Raw genomic sequence first — 10,382 nt, forward strand, 5'->3', positions numbered from 1 at the left:
TGAACCTAGGTGTCCACAAATGTTTGCTTGGAATGAATTGGCTAATATCCAATTATGCCCACATCCATTGTGGAAAGGGCCAAGTCTCCTTTCGAAATTCTGAAGGGGAACTAGTTACAACTCAAGGAGAGACTAAAAAGCCAAAAATACAACTAGCAAAAGCAACACGGATTATAAAAGGAGTTAGAAAGGGCCTTCATGTCTATCTAATTAAACTAAATAAGCTAGATTAGAATCAAGAATCTGGGGAAGAACTGTCATGGTTAAAGAAATACGCAGACGTATTTCTTGAGGAGCTGACAGAACTTCCTCCTTAGAGGGAAGTCGACTACGAAATCAAGTTGGTGCTAGGAGTTGCACTAGTCGCAAAGAGACCATATATGTCAAGATTGTGGGAGAGAAGGAAGGAGTCTCACTTGTAGCTTTCTCACTTACACAATGGGGAAATGCACACAAAGGTGGAGGCTGAAAACAATTTTCCTCTTCTTAGTTGTGTCAGCCAAAAAGAACTCTAGTACAGAGAAATAGAAGAACCCTATATATGGGTCTCAAACCAAACTCAACTCACTAAGGTGGCATACTAGCTGAGCCACGAACTAGAGTAGATAAGGTTAGCTGTCATCTAGCTATTATTCATGGATGGTGTATACCAACCGCATATGTAGCTAACAAGTCGGTGACATAAATGCACAACAGTCACCCTGGCATATCACAAGTGGAGCTCGATATCTCAACACTCCCCCTCGAGCTCAATCCCAATTCCTACACACCAAGCAGGTCTCTAAACTTGTGCAGCTTCTCTGCGCCCAATGCCTTCGTAAATATGTCAGCTACCTGATCCTCTGTGCTGACATAAACTGGATCAATAAGACCTAGTAAAACCCTCTCCCACACATAGTGATAATGCACCTCAATGTGCTTTGTTCTAGCATGATAGACTGGGTTATTTGCCAAGTGTATACTACTCATGTTGTCACAATAAATGACAACTGGCCCATCTGTAGGCTGATGCATATTATAAAGTATCTCATGTAACCAAGCTACCTCACATGCAACCATTGCTATACCCCTGTACTTAGCCTCTGTGCTCGACAAGGCAACTGTAAGCTGTTTCTTGCTACTCTAAGTGACTGCAGCACTCCCAAAAGAGAACACATATCCACTGGTAGATCGTCTATCAGAAATACTACCAGCCCAATCAACATCAGTGTATCCATGCAACTGTATCTGAACCCCAGTCTCATAAAATAGTCCATATTGCAATGTGGACTTCACATACCTGAGTATGTGTCTAGCCGCATCCAAATGCGGTTTCCTTGGAGCCTGCATAAACTGACTTACCAATCCAACAGCATAGCTCAAATCTGGCTTGGTAATAGTCATATAAATCAAACTTCCTACTATGTGTCTATACATAGTAGAGTCTTCCAAAAGCTCACCTGCATCTGCGCTCAGCTTCACATTCTGCTCCAAAGGAACTGAAATAGACTTACAGCCTATCATCCCATATTTGGACAACATATCCAATCTATACTGCCTCTATAAGAGCCGTATCCCACTTGGTGATCTGATCACCTCAATGCCCAAGAAATAACACAGCTCTCATAAATCCTTCATCTCAAACTTCTGCTTTAATAGCATTTTCACATGAAAGATATCTTTATCACTATCACCTGTGATGATCAAATCATCAATATAAATGACTAGCAACATAATACCTTTCTCTGTTTTTCTTACATAAAGTGAGAAATCTGCCTTGGAAATCTGAAAGCCAATAGTGACAAGATACTGTCCTATCTTGTCAGACCATGCTTTAGGTGCTTGCGTCAAGCATACAAGGCTTTCTTCTTCAACCTGCAAACAAACTTAGGATGAACATCTTGCACATAACCTGGTGGCTGCTCCATATAGACCTCTTCTTGCAAATCACCATGCAAGAAGGCATTCTTTACATCCATATGATGTAAAGACCATCCCTTTGATGTAGCCATAGCAATGACTGCTCTTACGGTTGCCATCCTTGCAACCGAACTGAATGTTTCTTCATAATCAATGCTATATATTTGTGCATACCCCTTGACTATTAATCTTGCCTTGTATCTGTTTACAGAACCATCTGCATTGTGCTTCACCTTATAAACCCACTTACAACCAATTTCATTCTTATCTTTAGGCAAAGGTACCAATTCCCATGTAGCATTTGCTTCCAAAGCATCCATTTCTTCATCCATGGCTTTCTTCCATTTTTCTTTTCCCATGGCTTGCTCAAAAGAAGTGGGTTCTGGTTCCTATATCACTTTGACTATATAGGCATAGTGAATAGTTGTAAATCTATCATATTTCAGCCTATCCATAGGATACCTAGCTCTGGTAGACATGCGCAAAGTAGGCTCACTTCCAGGTGCTCTCAAAACACCCCTAGTCTTCCTTACTCCAGGTGTAACAACAGAAGGAATACCCAACTCATCATTAATGCTCTGTTCTGAGCCATTGGATTTACCATCCATATAAGAGTGACATGTATTCATATCAAACATGGGCTGATCTACCTTCTCTTTTGCTTTTCGTAATACCTACATACCACTATCTGCATTGATTTGAGAAGATTCTCCTGATCTCAATCTGCCTGTCCATGGTAAAGAATGTGAACTACCGCTAGAGGACACTCCACGTCCACTAATATCTTGTGACTACTACTGTGAATTCTGTGCAGCATTACCATTTTGTGCATCTACATTATCAATCACATTTACTGGTTTATACCAGCTACTCATATCATTAAAAAAAACATCTTTGCTCACTATAAACTTATGAGTAGAAGGGTTATAGCATCTATACCCTTTCTACTACAGAGAGTAACCAATAAAGATGTATTTCTCATCTTTTAGATCCAACTTGGATCTCAACTCATCTGGCACATGAACATAGGCAATGCAACAAAAAACTTTCAAATGAGAAATATCTGGTCTCCTACCAGTATACCTCTCCTCTGGAATCATGCCATGTATTGCTGCAATGGGAGTCCTGTTCATTATGTAGACTGTTGTAGCAACTGTCTTAGCCCAGTAAAAATCTAGCAGGCCTTTTTCATTCAACATGGCACAAGATACCTCTCCAATATGCCTGTTTTTTCTTTCTGCAATTCCATTTTGCTGTGGGATATGACTACATGAATATTGCTGCTTTATGCCATGCTCTTGCAAGAACCTTGCAAACTCATTTGAGAGGTACTCTCCCCCTCCATCTGACCTTAGGCATTTTATTTGCAGGCCTGTTTCTTTTTCAACCATAGCTTTAAGAGTTTTGAAATACCCAAAAACTTTACTTTTCTTTTTCATAAAATACACCCAAACTTTTCTGCTATAGTCATCAATAAAAGTGACAAAATAATGACAGCCTCCAATAGATGCAGTTTTAGTAGTCCACACATCAGAGTGGATTAATTCCAATGGCTTCTTACTCTCTTGAACATGTCTAGAAAATGGTTTCCTTGCCTGTTTTCCAAATTGACATGCCCCATGTGCAAACATTGTTGCACTCAATTCAGGCATGTCTACATCCAACGTAAACATTTCGCTCTTCTTCTTTCCTTTTGCTATCAAGTGACCTTTATTTTTCATATCCTCAACAAAGCATCCATGAGGATTAAATTTGACCTGCAAGCCCTGCTCAACCATTTGACCAACAGAAACCAAGTTCTTGGTGATATTCGGGACATGAAATATATCCGATAGGTATTTCTTTTTCCCATCCTTCATAGACAAAGGAATTTTTTTAATCTACACAATAGGATGTGTAGTATCATCACTAATCTCCACAAATCCTAGTTTTTCCCTTGTCCTTGCATCCTGCATCTATTATGCATGACCTGTCATGTGGTTTGATGTACCTGAGTCAACATACCACACATTGTTACTTTCTTCTACACTTGTCACAGAATTGGTCATGTGCTGCACCATAAATAAATGCTCATTTCTGTCATCACCCTGTCTACTAGAAGATGCATAATTCCCTTGTTGCAATTTACCATTCATGATGTCATTCTACTTTTTGTAGCAGTCTTTAGCCATATGACCCATTTTACCACAGTAGTAGCATTCAATATTGCTGTTTGCATTTTGCCCTCTTTGCCATCCACCATAACCTCTTTGGCTCCCCCTGCCTCTAGAGTTACCACATCCTCCTCCATAGGATTGGTTTTCTTGAGTTTGCTACATATTCTGATTTCTACCATGGTCTCCAGATCGGCATCCTCTACCTCTGCCTCTACCTCTTCCAGCATTTGAGTAGAAGACAACTTCTTTTGAAGTTCCTCCTGAAGAAGATGTACCACCATTTCTCTGCTCCTCAGAAATTAGAAGAGCAATCAACTCCTCAAAATCAAGAAATCTTTCATGGTCAAAAATAGATGTTCGGAATTGTGCATAATCCTTTCCTAGACCATTCAAGGTCACAAAAACTAAATTATCATCTTCCACTGGTGACCCAATGGAAGCAAGTGCATCTGCAATCTTATTCACCTTCATGTGGTAGTCATTGATGCTCATACTTTCTCTTTGCACATTGTGCAACTCTTGCTTGAGCTACATTTTCTTGGCTTGCATATTTGTGCTATACATTTTTGACAAAGTATCCCATGCGTCCTTTGGCGTACTTGCATCCTGAATATGCACAATCATAGAGTCTAAAATACTAATAGACAGCTAGTACATAACTTTTCTGGCTCTCTCATACCATCCTTTAAATGCCTGCATTTGCTGTTGATTAGGAACATCAAGAAGAACTGGTTCTTCTTCATTTCCTGCAACAAATTTCCAATATCCTTTTCCCATAAGGAAATTCGTCATTCTTAACTTCCATGCTTGGAAGTTGTTCTTGTCAGGCTTTTCAGTGACAATCTGTGAAAGAGAATCAGACGCCATTACAGAACACTGCAAAAAATTCTGTCACGGCAAAAAACACAGCTTCAGCCTCACAAGGACAAATATGCAAAACGAACGAAAGTGGTATTTGACCACACAGTCACTTCTAGTGATGATTTTGCATCAACAGGCAACAAGGATGATTTTGTAACTCCCAATGTCTCTACGCACAGGCATACAATGTAATTTCTATGGTAACTTTTCACCGACCTGTAGAACAGTGGTTGCAAAGCAAAAAACAGGGCCTTTTCCTAAGTGTGTGTAGAAATCTTCCGCCTCCAAAACAAGCCCCGAAATGGCCTCGAATAAAAAAAACAGGGCAATCTAAGGACTAAAGCCCTATCCCGCAGCATATACTGCCCTCTTGCTACACCGCGAAGGGCGTCTCAATCTGAGACAATGCACTCTTGCACTTTCCGGCTGTACTACCTACAGAGACTTGCTCCCAAACTCGAAAAATGAAAGCAACACTGGTCCTCTTACCAGAATACCGCGAACTTGGTTTGCTTTCTTGAGCTCCTTACCACGAACTAGGCTCTGATACCATGTCAAGATTTTGGGAGAGAAGAAATGAGTCTCACTTGTAGCTTTCTCACTTACACAATGGGGGAATACACACAAAGGTGGAGGCTGAAAATAGTTTTTCTTTTCTTAGTTGTGTAAGCCAAAAAGAGCTCTAATACAGAGAAATAGAAGAACCCTATATATGGGTCTCAAACCAAACTCAACTAACTAAGGTGGCATAGTAACTGAGCCACGAACTAGAGTAGATAAGGTTAGCTGTCATCTAGCTATTATTCATGGGTGATGTACCAACCGCATCTGCAGCTAATAAGTTGGTGACATAAATGCACAACGGTCACCCTGGCATATCACGAGTGGAGCTCGATATCTCAACAGTATAGGATATCCATCCCGGAAGCTATTGAACTGAAAGAGCAACTCAATGAACTATAAACCAAGGCTACATCCATCTTAGCAATTCACCATGGGGAGCTCCAGTACTATTCCAGAAGAAGAAAGATGGAATGCTTCCGCTATGCATTGACTATAGAGGGTTGCAACATCAATCAACCATAAAAAGTAAATACCCCGTTCCAAGAATAGATGAATTACTTGATTGTTTTCAAGGTGTGGAGATCTTCTCTAAGATAGATCTCAAATCTGGATATTATCAGATAAGGATCAATGAATAAAATATCCCAAAGACTGCATTCAACATAAGGTACAGACACTTTGAATTCCTAGTGATGTCATTCGGGCTGACAAATGCTCTTGCTACCTTCAACAGGTTAATGCAATATATCTTTAGGCCATATATTGATGACTTCATACTCATCTTCTTTGACGATACCCTAGTCTACTCTAAACAGAAAAAAGATCATGAATCCCAGCTTCGCATTGTTTTTGAAACAATGAGAGCATACAAGATTTATGCCAAGAAGAAGTGTGTATTTTTCAAGCGATAGATTGAATATCTAGGATTCATTGTATCCGCGCAAGGAATTTTAGCAATAGATCCAACGAGACGTTTTGGAATGGCCAATACCAACTTCTATCAAAGAAATGCGTAGCTTTCTTGGATTGACAGGATGGTACAGGATCTTCATCAAAGATTATGCTTTGATTGCAGCGCCTTTGATTGATCTACTAAAAAAGCAAGTAGCAGTTGTATGGTCACCTGCAGAACAGACCAGCTTTGACAAGCTAAAGCAAAGCTTAGTATCAGCACCCATCCTAAAACTTCCTGATCTTAGTAAGGAGTTTGAAGTGGTAACTGATGCTAGCGCCCTTGGCCTTGGATATGTGCTTATGCAAGAAGGTCATCCTGTAGCATATTCTTCAAGGAAATTAAAGAGCCATGAAAAGAATCATGCTATCCATGACCTAGAGCTACTGGCTATCATCCATGCGGTCAAGAAGAGCCATTATTGGGATAGTAGGCTCAAGGGTGACGTTCTCAAATATGTCATGGAATGTTTATCTTGTCAATGTATTGAGGCAGAACATGTCAAAATGCCAGGGAAATTGCAACCACTTGACATTTTTCAAATGAAATGGGAATTCATTAGTATGTACTTTGTTGTTGGCATACCCCAAGTTCAGAAAGGATACAACTCTATTATGGTTGTAGTAGATATGCTCACCAAGATTGCACATCTCATCCCTGTCAAGACAAACTATAAAGCCTCAGACATTGCAAGATTATTCATCAAGGAAATATTCAAACTGCATGGGTTACTTGGAAGAATCATTAGTGATCATGACTCTCTCTTCACATCACACTTCTGGAGGGCTATCTTCGAGGCCATTGGGACTCAACTCTATTTCAATACAGCTTACCATCCCCAAAGTGAAGGTCAAACGGAACGAGTCAACCAAGTCATTGAAGATATGCTTAGGGCACACTGCTGTCGCAAACCCAAAAGGTGGATTCAATATTTGTCACTCGTTGAGTTTGCCTACAATGCTTCTTACCAACAAAGTATTTAGATGACCCCTTTTCAAGCATTGTATGGGCACGATTGTCGTACTCCTTTGAGCTTCTCGGATCAAACCTTCAGGGTAGAAGCTTCAAAGCAGATGCTGGAAGACATGGATGATCAAATCAAATCAATAAGACAATACATCCAAGCCGCCAAGGACAGACAGAAGGCTTACGCGGACTTGAAAAGGCAAGACAGATCCTTTATTGAAGGTGATATGGTTTTCATCCATGTACACCCTAAAAAGAGTTCATTGTCCTTGGGAGAGTACAAGAAGCTAAGTCCAAGGTATTGTGGACCTTATAAGATCACTAAGTGCCTAGGACCTAATGCTTACAGACTATAGCTGCCCGCAACTCTAAAAGTTCATAATGTATTCCACGTTAGCCTATTGAAAAAGTATCTACCTAATCCAAATCATGTACTTGATGATCACCAAGTTATAATGCCTAGCCAAGGAGTCCTTGAGCTATGGCCTGATAGAGTCCTAGATGTCAGGGAGAGGCATTTGAGGTCAAGGACCTTGAGAGAATACCTCCTCCAGTGGAAAGATTATCCCAAAGAGGATACCACCTAGATGGACAAAGATACTCTCAACCAACAATAGCCTTAGCTCCTCTCGAGATGAGGACATCTCGATTCCTCTAAGGGGGAGAGAATGTAATGGACCATAGGAACCCTCCCCTAAAGTTTTAAAGGAAAATGAAAAAAAAATTATCACTAGTTCAAAATTTTTTACTCCCCCCTCTCTCCCCGCCAACAGCAATTGGGAGAGGGGGAGAGAAAGTGAGAGTGACTGGATGATGGGGGGGAGGCATGCAACCTCCAGGTGGAGGGGTGGCCATGCCACCTACCTCCTATAAGGGGAGGGCTTCTCCCCTCCCCAGAGAGAGAGAGAGGAGGATACATAGAGGCTATGCTCCCTTTGAGACGTCACCAACCTCTCCCCAAACTGCCACCCAAGGCCCTTGGGCCTCCGTTAAAGGTCGTTTCCCCCTGCCGTAAGTAGTGACTACACCACCCCCCTAGGCTCTTGGTCGTAGCCAACCCCACCGCCTGGATGACACGCGCTGCACCACCTCCCTGGGCCCTTCCAAACGAAGTCTCCCCCCCTGCGACCTGCTCTGGTTGACGACTGTTCTGCTACCTAACCTCCCTTACGTCACCCCTCTCCTCGCTGGCGGTGTTGTTGGGCCCTCCAACTGGGCATTATCCCCCATCCGTGCTACTGAATACCCTAGGCTCGATCATAACCACCCCCCCCCCCCCCTCTGATCACCTGTCATGCTGTTGGACGGGCCCTGGGCCACAACCACAACCACACTCACCTCTGGTCACCCGCCATGTTGTTGAAACAACACTAGACTACGACCATAACCACCCTTCCCCTGATCACCAGCTGCGTGGGCCCCGTGAGGAAGAGTAAGAAGAAGGGAAGTAGAGGGAGAGAAGAAGAAAGAGAAGGAGAGAAGAGAAAGGAGGGAGAGAGAGAAGAGGAGGGAGAGGGAGAGAGAATGAGAAGGAGTGGTAGAGAAAAGAGAAGTAGTGAGAGAGGAGTGAGGAGATAGAAGAAGAAGGAGTGCGGAGAGAAAAGAAGAGGGAGAGAAGGAGAAGGAGAGAAGAGAAAGAAGGAGGGAGAGAGAGAGAAGAGGAAGAAGAAGGAGAGAAGGAGAAGGAGAGAGGAAAAGAAGGAGTGGGAGAGTGAAGAAGAGGGAGAGAAGGAGAAGGAGAGAAGGAGGAGTGAGAAAGAGAAGAGAAGAAGGGGAGAGAAGAAAGAAGGAGAAGAACAGGAGAGGTAGAAGAAGAAGAAGAAGAGGTAGAGGGAGAGAGGAGAGAAATAGTAGAAGAAGAGAAGAAGAAGAGAAAGAGAGGGAAGGAGGAGAAAGGAAGTGGGAGAGGGAGAAGGAGAGAGAGAGAGAGTAGAGGAATAAGAGAGAAGGAGAAGGAGAGGGAGAGAGAGTAGGAGAGTAAGAAAAAAGAAGAAGAAGAAGAGAGAGAGAGAGAGAGAGAGAGAGAGAGAGAGAGAGAGAGAGAAGGAGGAGAGGAGAAAAAGAAGAATAAGAAGAGAGAGAAAGAGAGTAACCACTACAAGTCACCCAAACCGCTCTCTCGAGAACGAATCCCATCCAACAGTCTTTCCCAATAGAATGTGTCAACCTGAAACCATTAAGGTCCGTACTGCCCAATCTCCGTAAGGCGAATGGCTCCCAAGAAGAAAGTCATGGGAAGCGTAGGCATCCAAGCCACCGGTAATGCTAGAGGGGCGAGTGGAATGACCAATGCAGCACACACGAATCAAGTCCAGGTTCTAAGCTTTAAAATTAATTAGGAATTATTTCTCATGGAAGGGATGAAAGTATCGATTTCATGCATGGAACAAGAACGAGTCTTAGGTTTCTGTTTACTCTAAGTACTAAGATGCATGCACGAAACGGTAGAGTTGGAATTTGCATAAGATTTTAAGCATGAAATGATAGCTGTTACACACATAAAATGATAAGGTTATCGCCTTACTTCACATAAAATGATAGCTTTTTAGCCAATCATGATTAAAAGAAACACATGAAATGTTAATTTTTGTTCATGAGATACACTTGCATCGTTAGACAAAACCCTAAACTTTCATAGACGCAAGTTACATGTGATCCGGTGCATTAGAAATAAGTACTCGTTGCCAGGAATAAAGAGAGATAAAAGTCGTTAGGAGATACAACTATATTAAATGCTCAATGTGCATCATGGTTTTTAAGGTTGATTGGAAAATCTTGCATAGAACTGCACTAAGAGAATTGGAAGGATCGCAGGCATCTAGACTGCATCTTGAAAGTTTAAATGAAGAATCATGTAATACCATGTGTGTTAATTGAGCTTGGTTGGAATTAGAGATTAAAAGACCCTTGGTTGGGTTGCGAATAAGGCATGTCTATTGCCTTGACTGATCAGCTAATGCTTAAGTTAGGGACTAAGATACCCT

Source organism: Lygodium microphyllum, chromosome 1 (genome assembly GCF_053477565.2).
Source record: "Lygodium microphyllum isolate KBCC chromosome 1, Lygodium_microphyllum_v1.1.10, whole genome shotgun sequence".
Classification (NCBI taxonomy): Eukaryota; Viridiplantae; Streptophyta; class Polypodiopsida; order Schizaeales; family Lygodiaceae; genus Lygodium; species Lygodium microphyllum.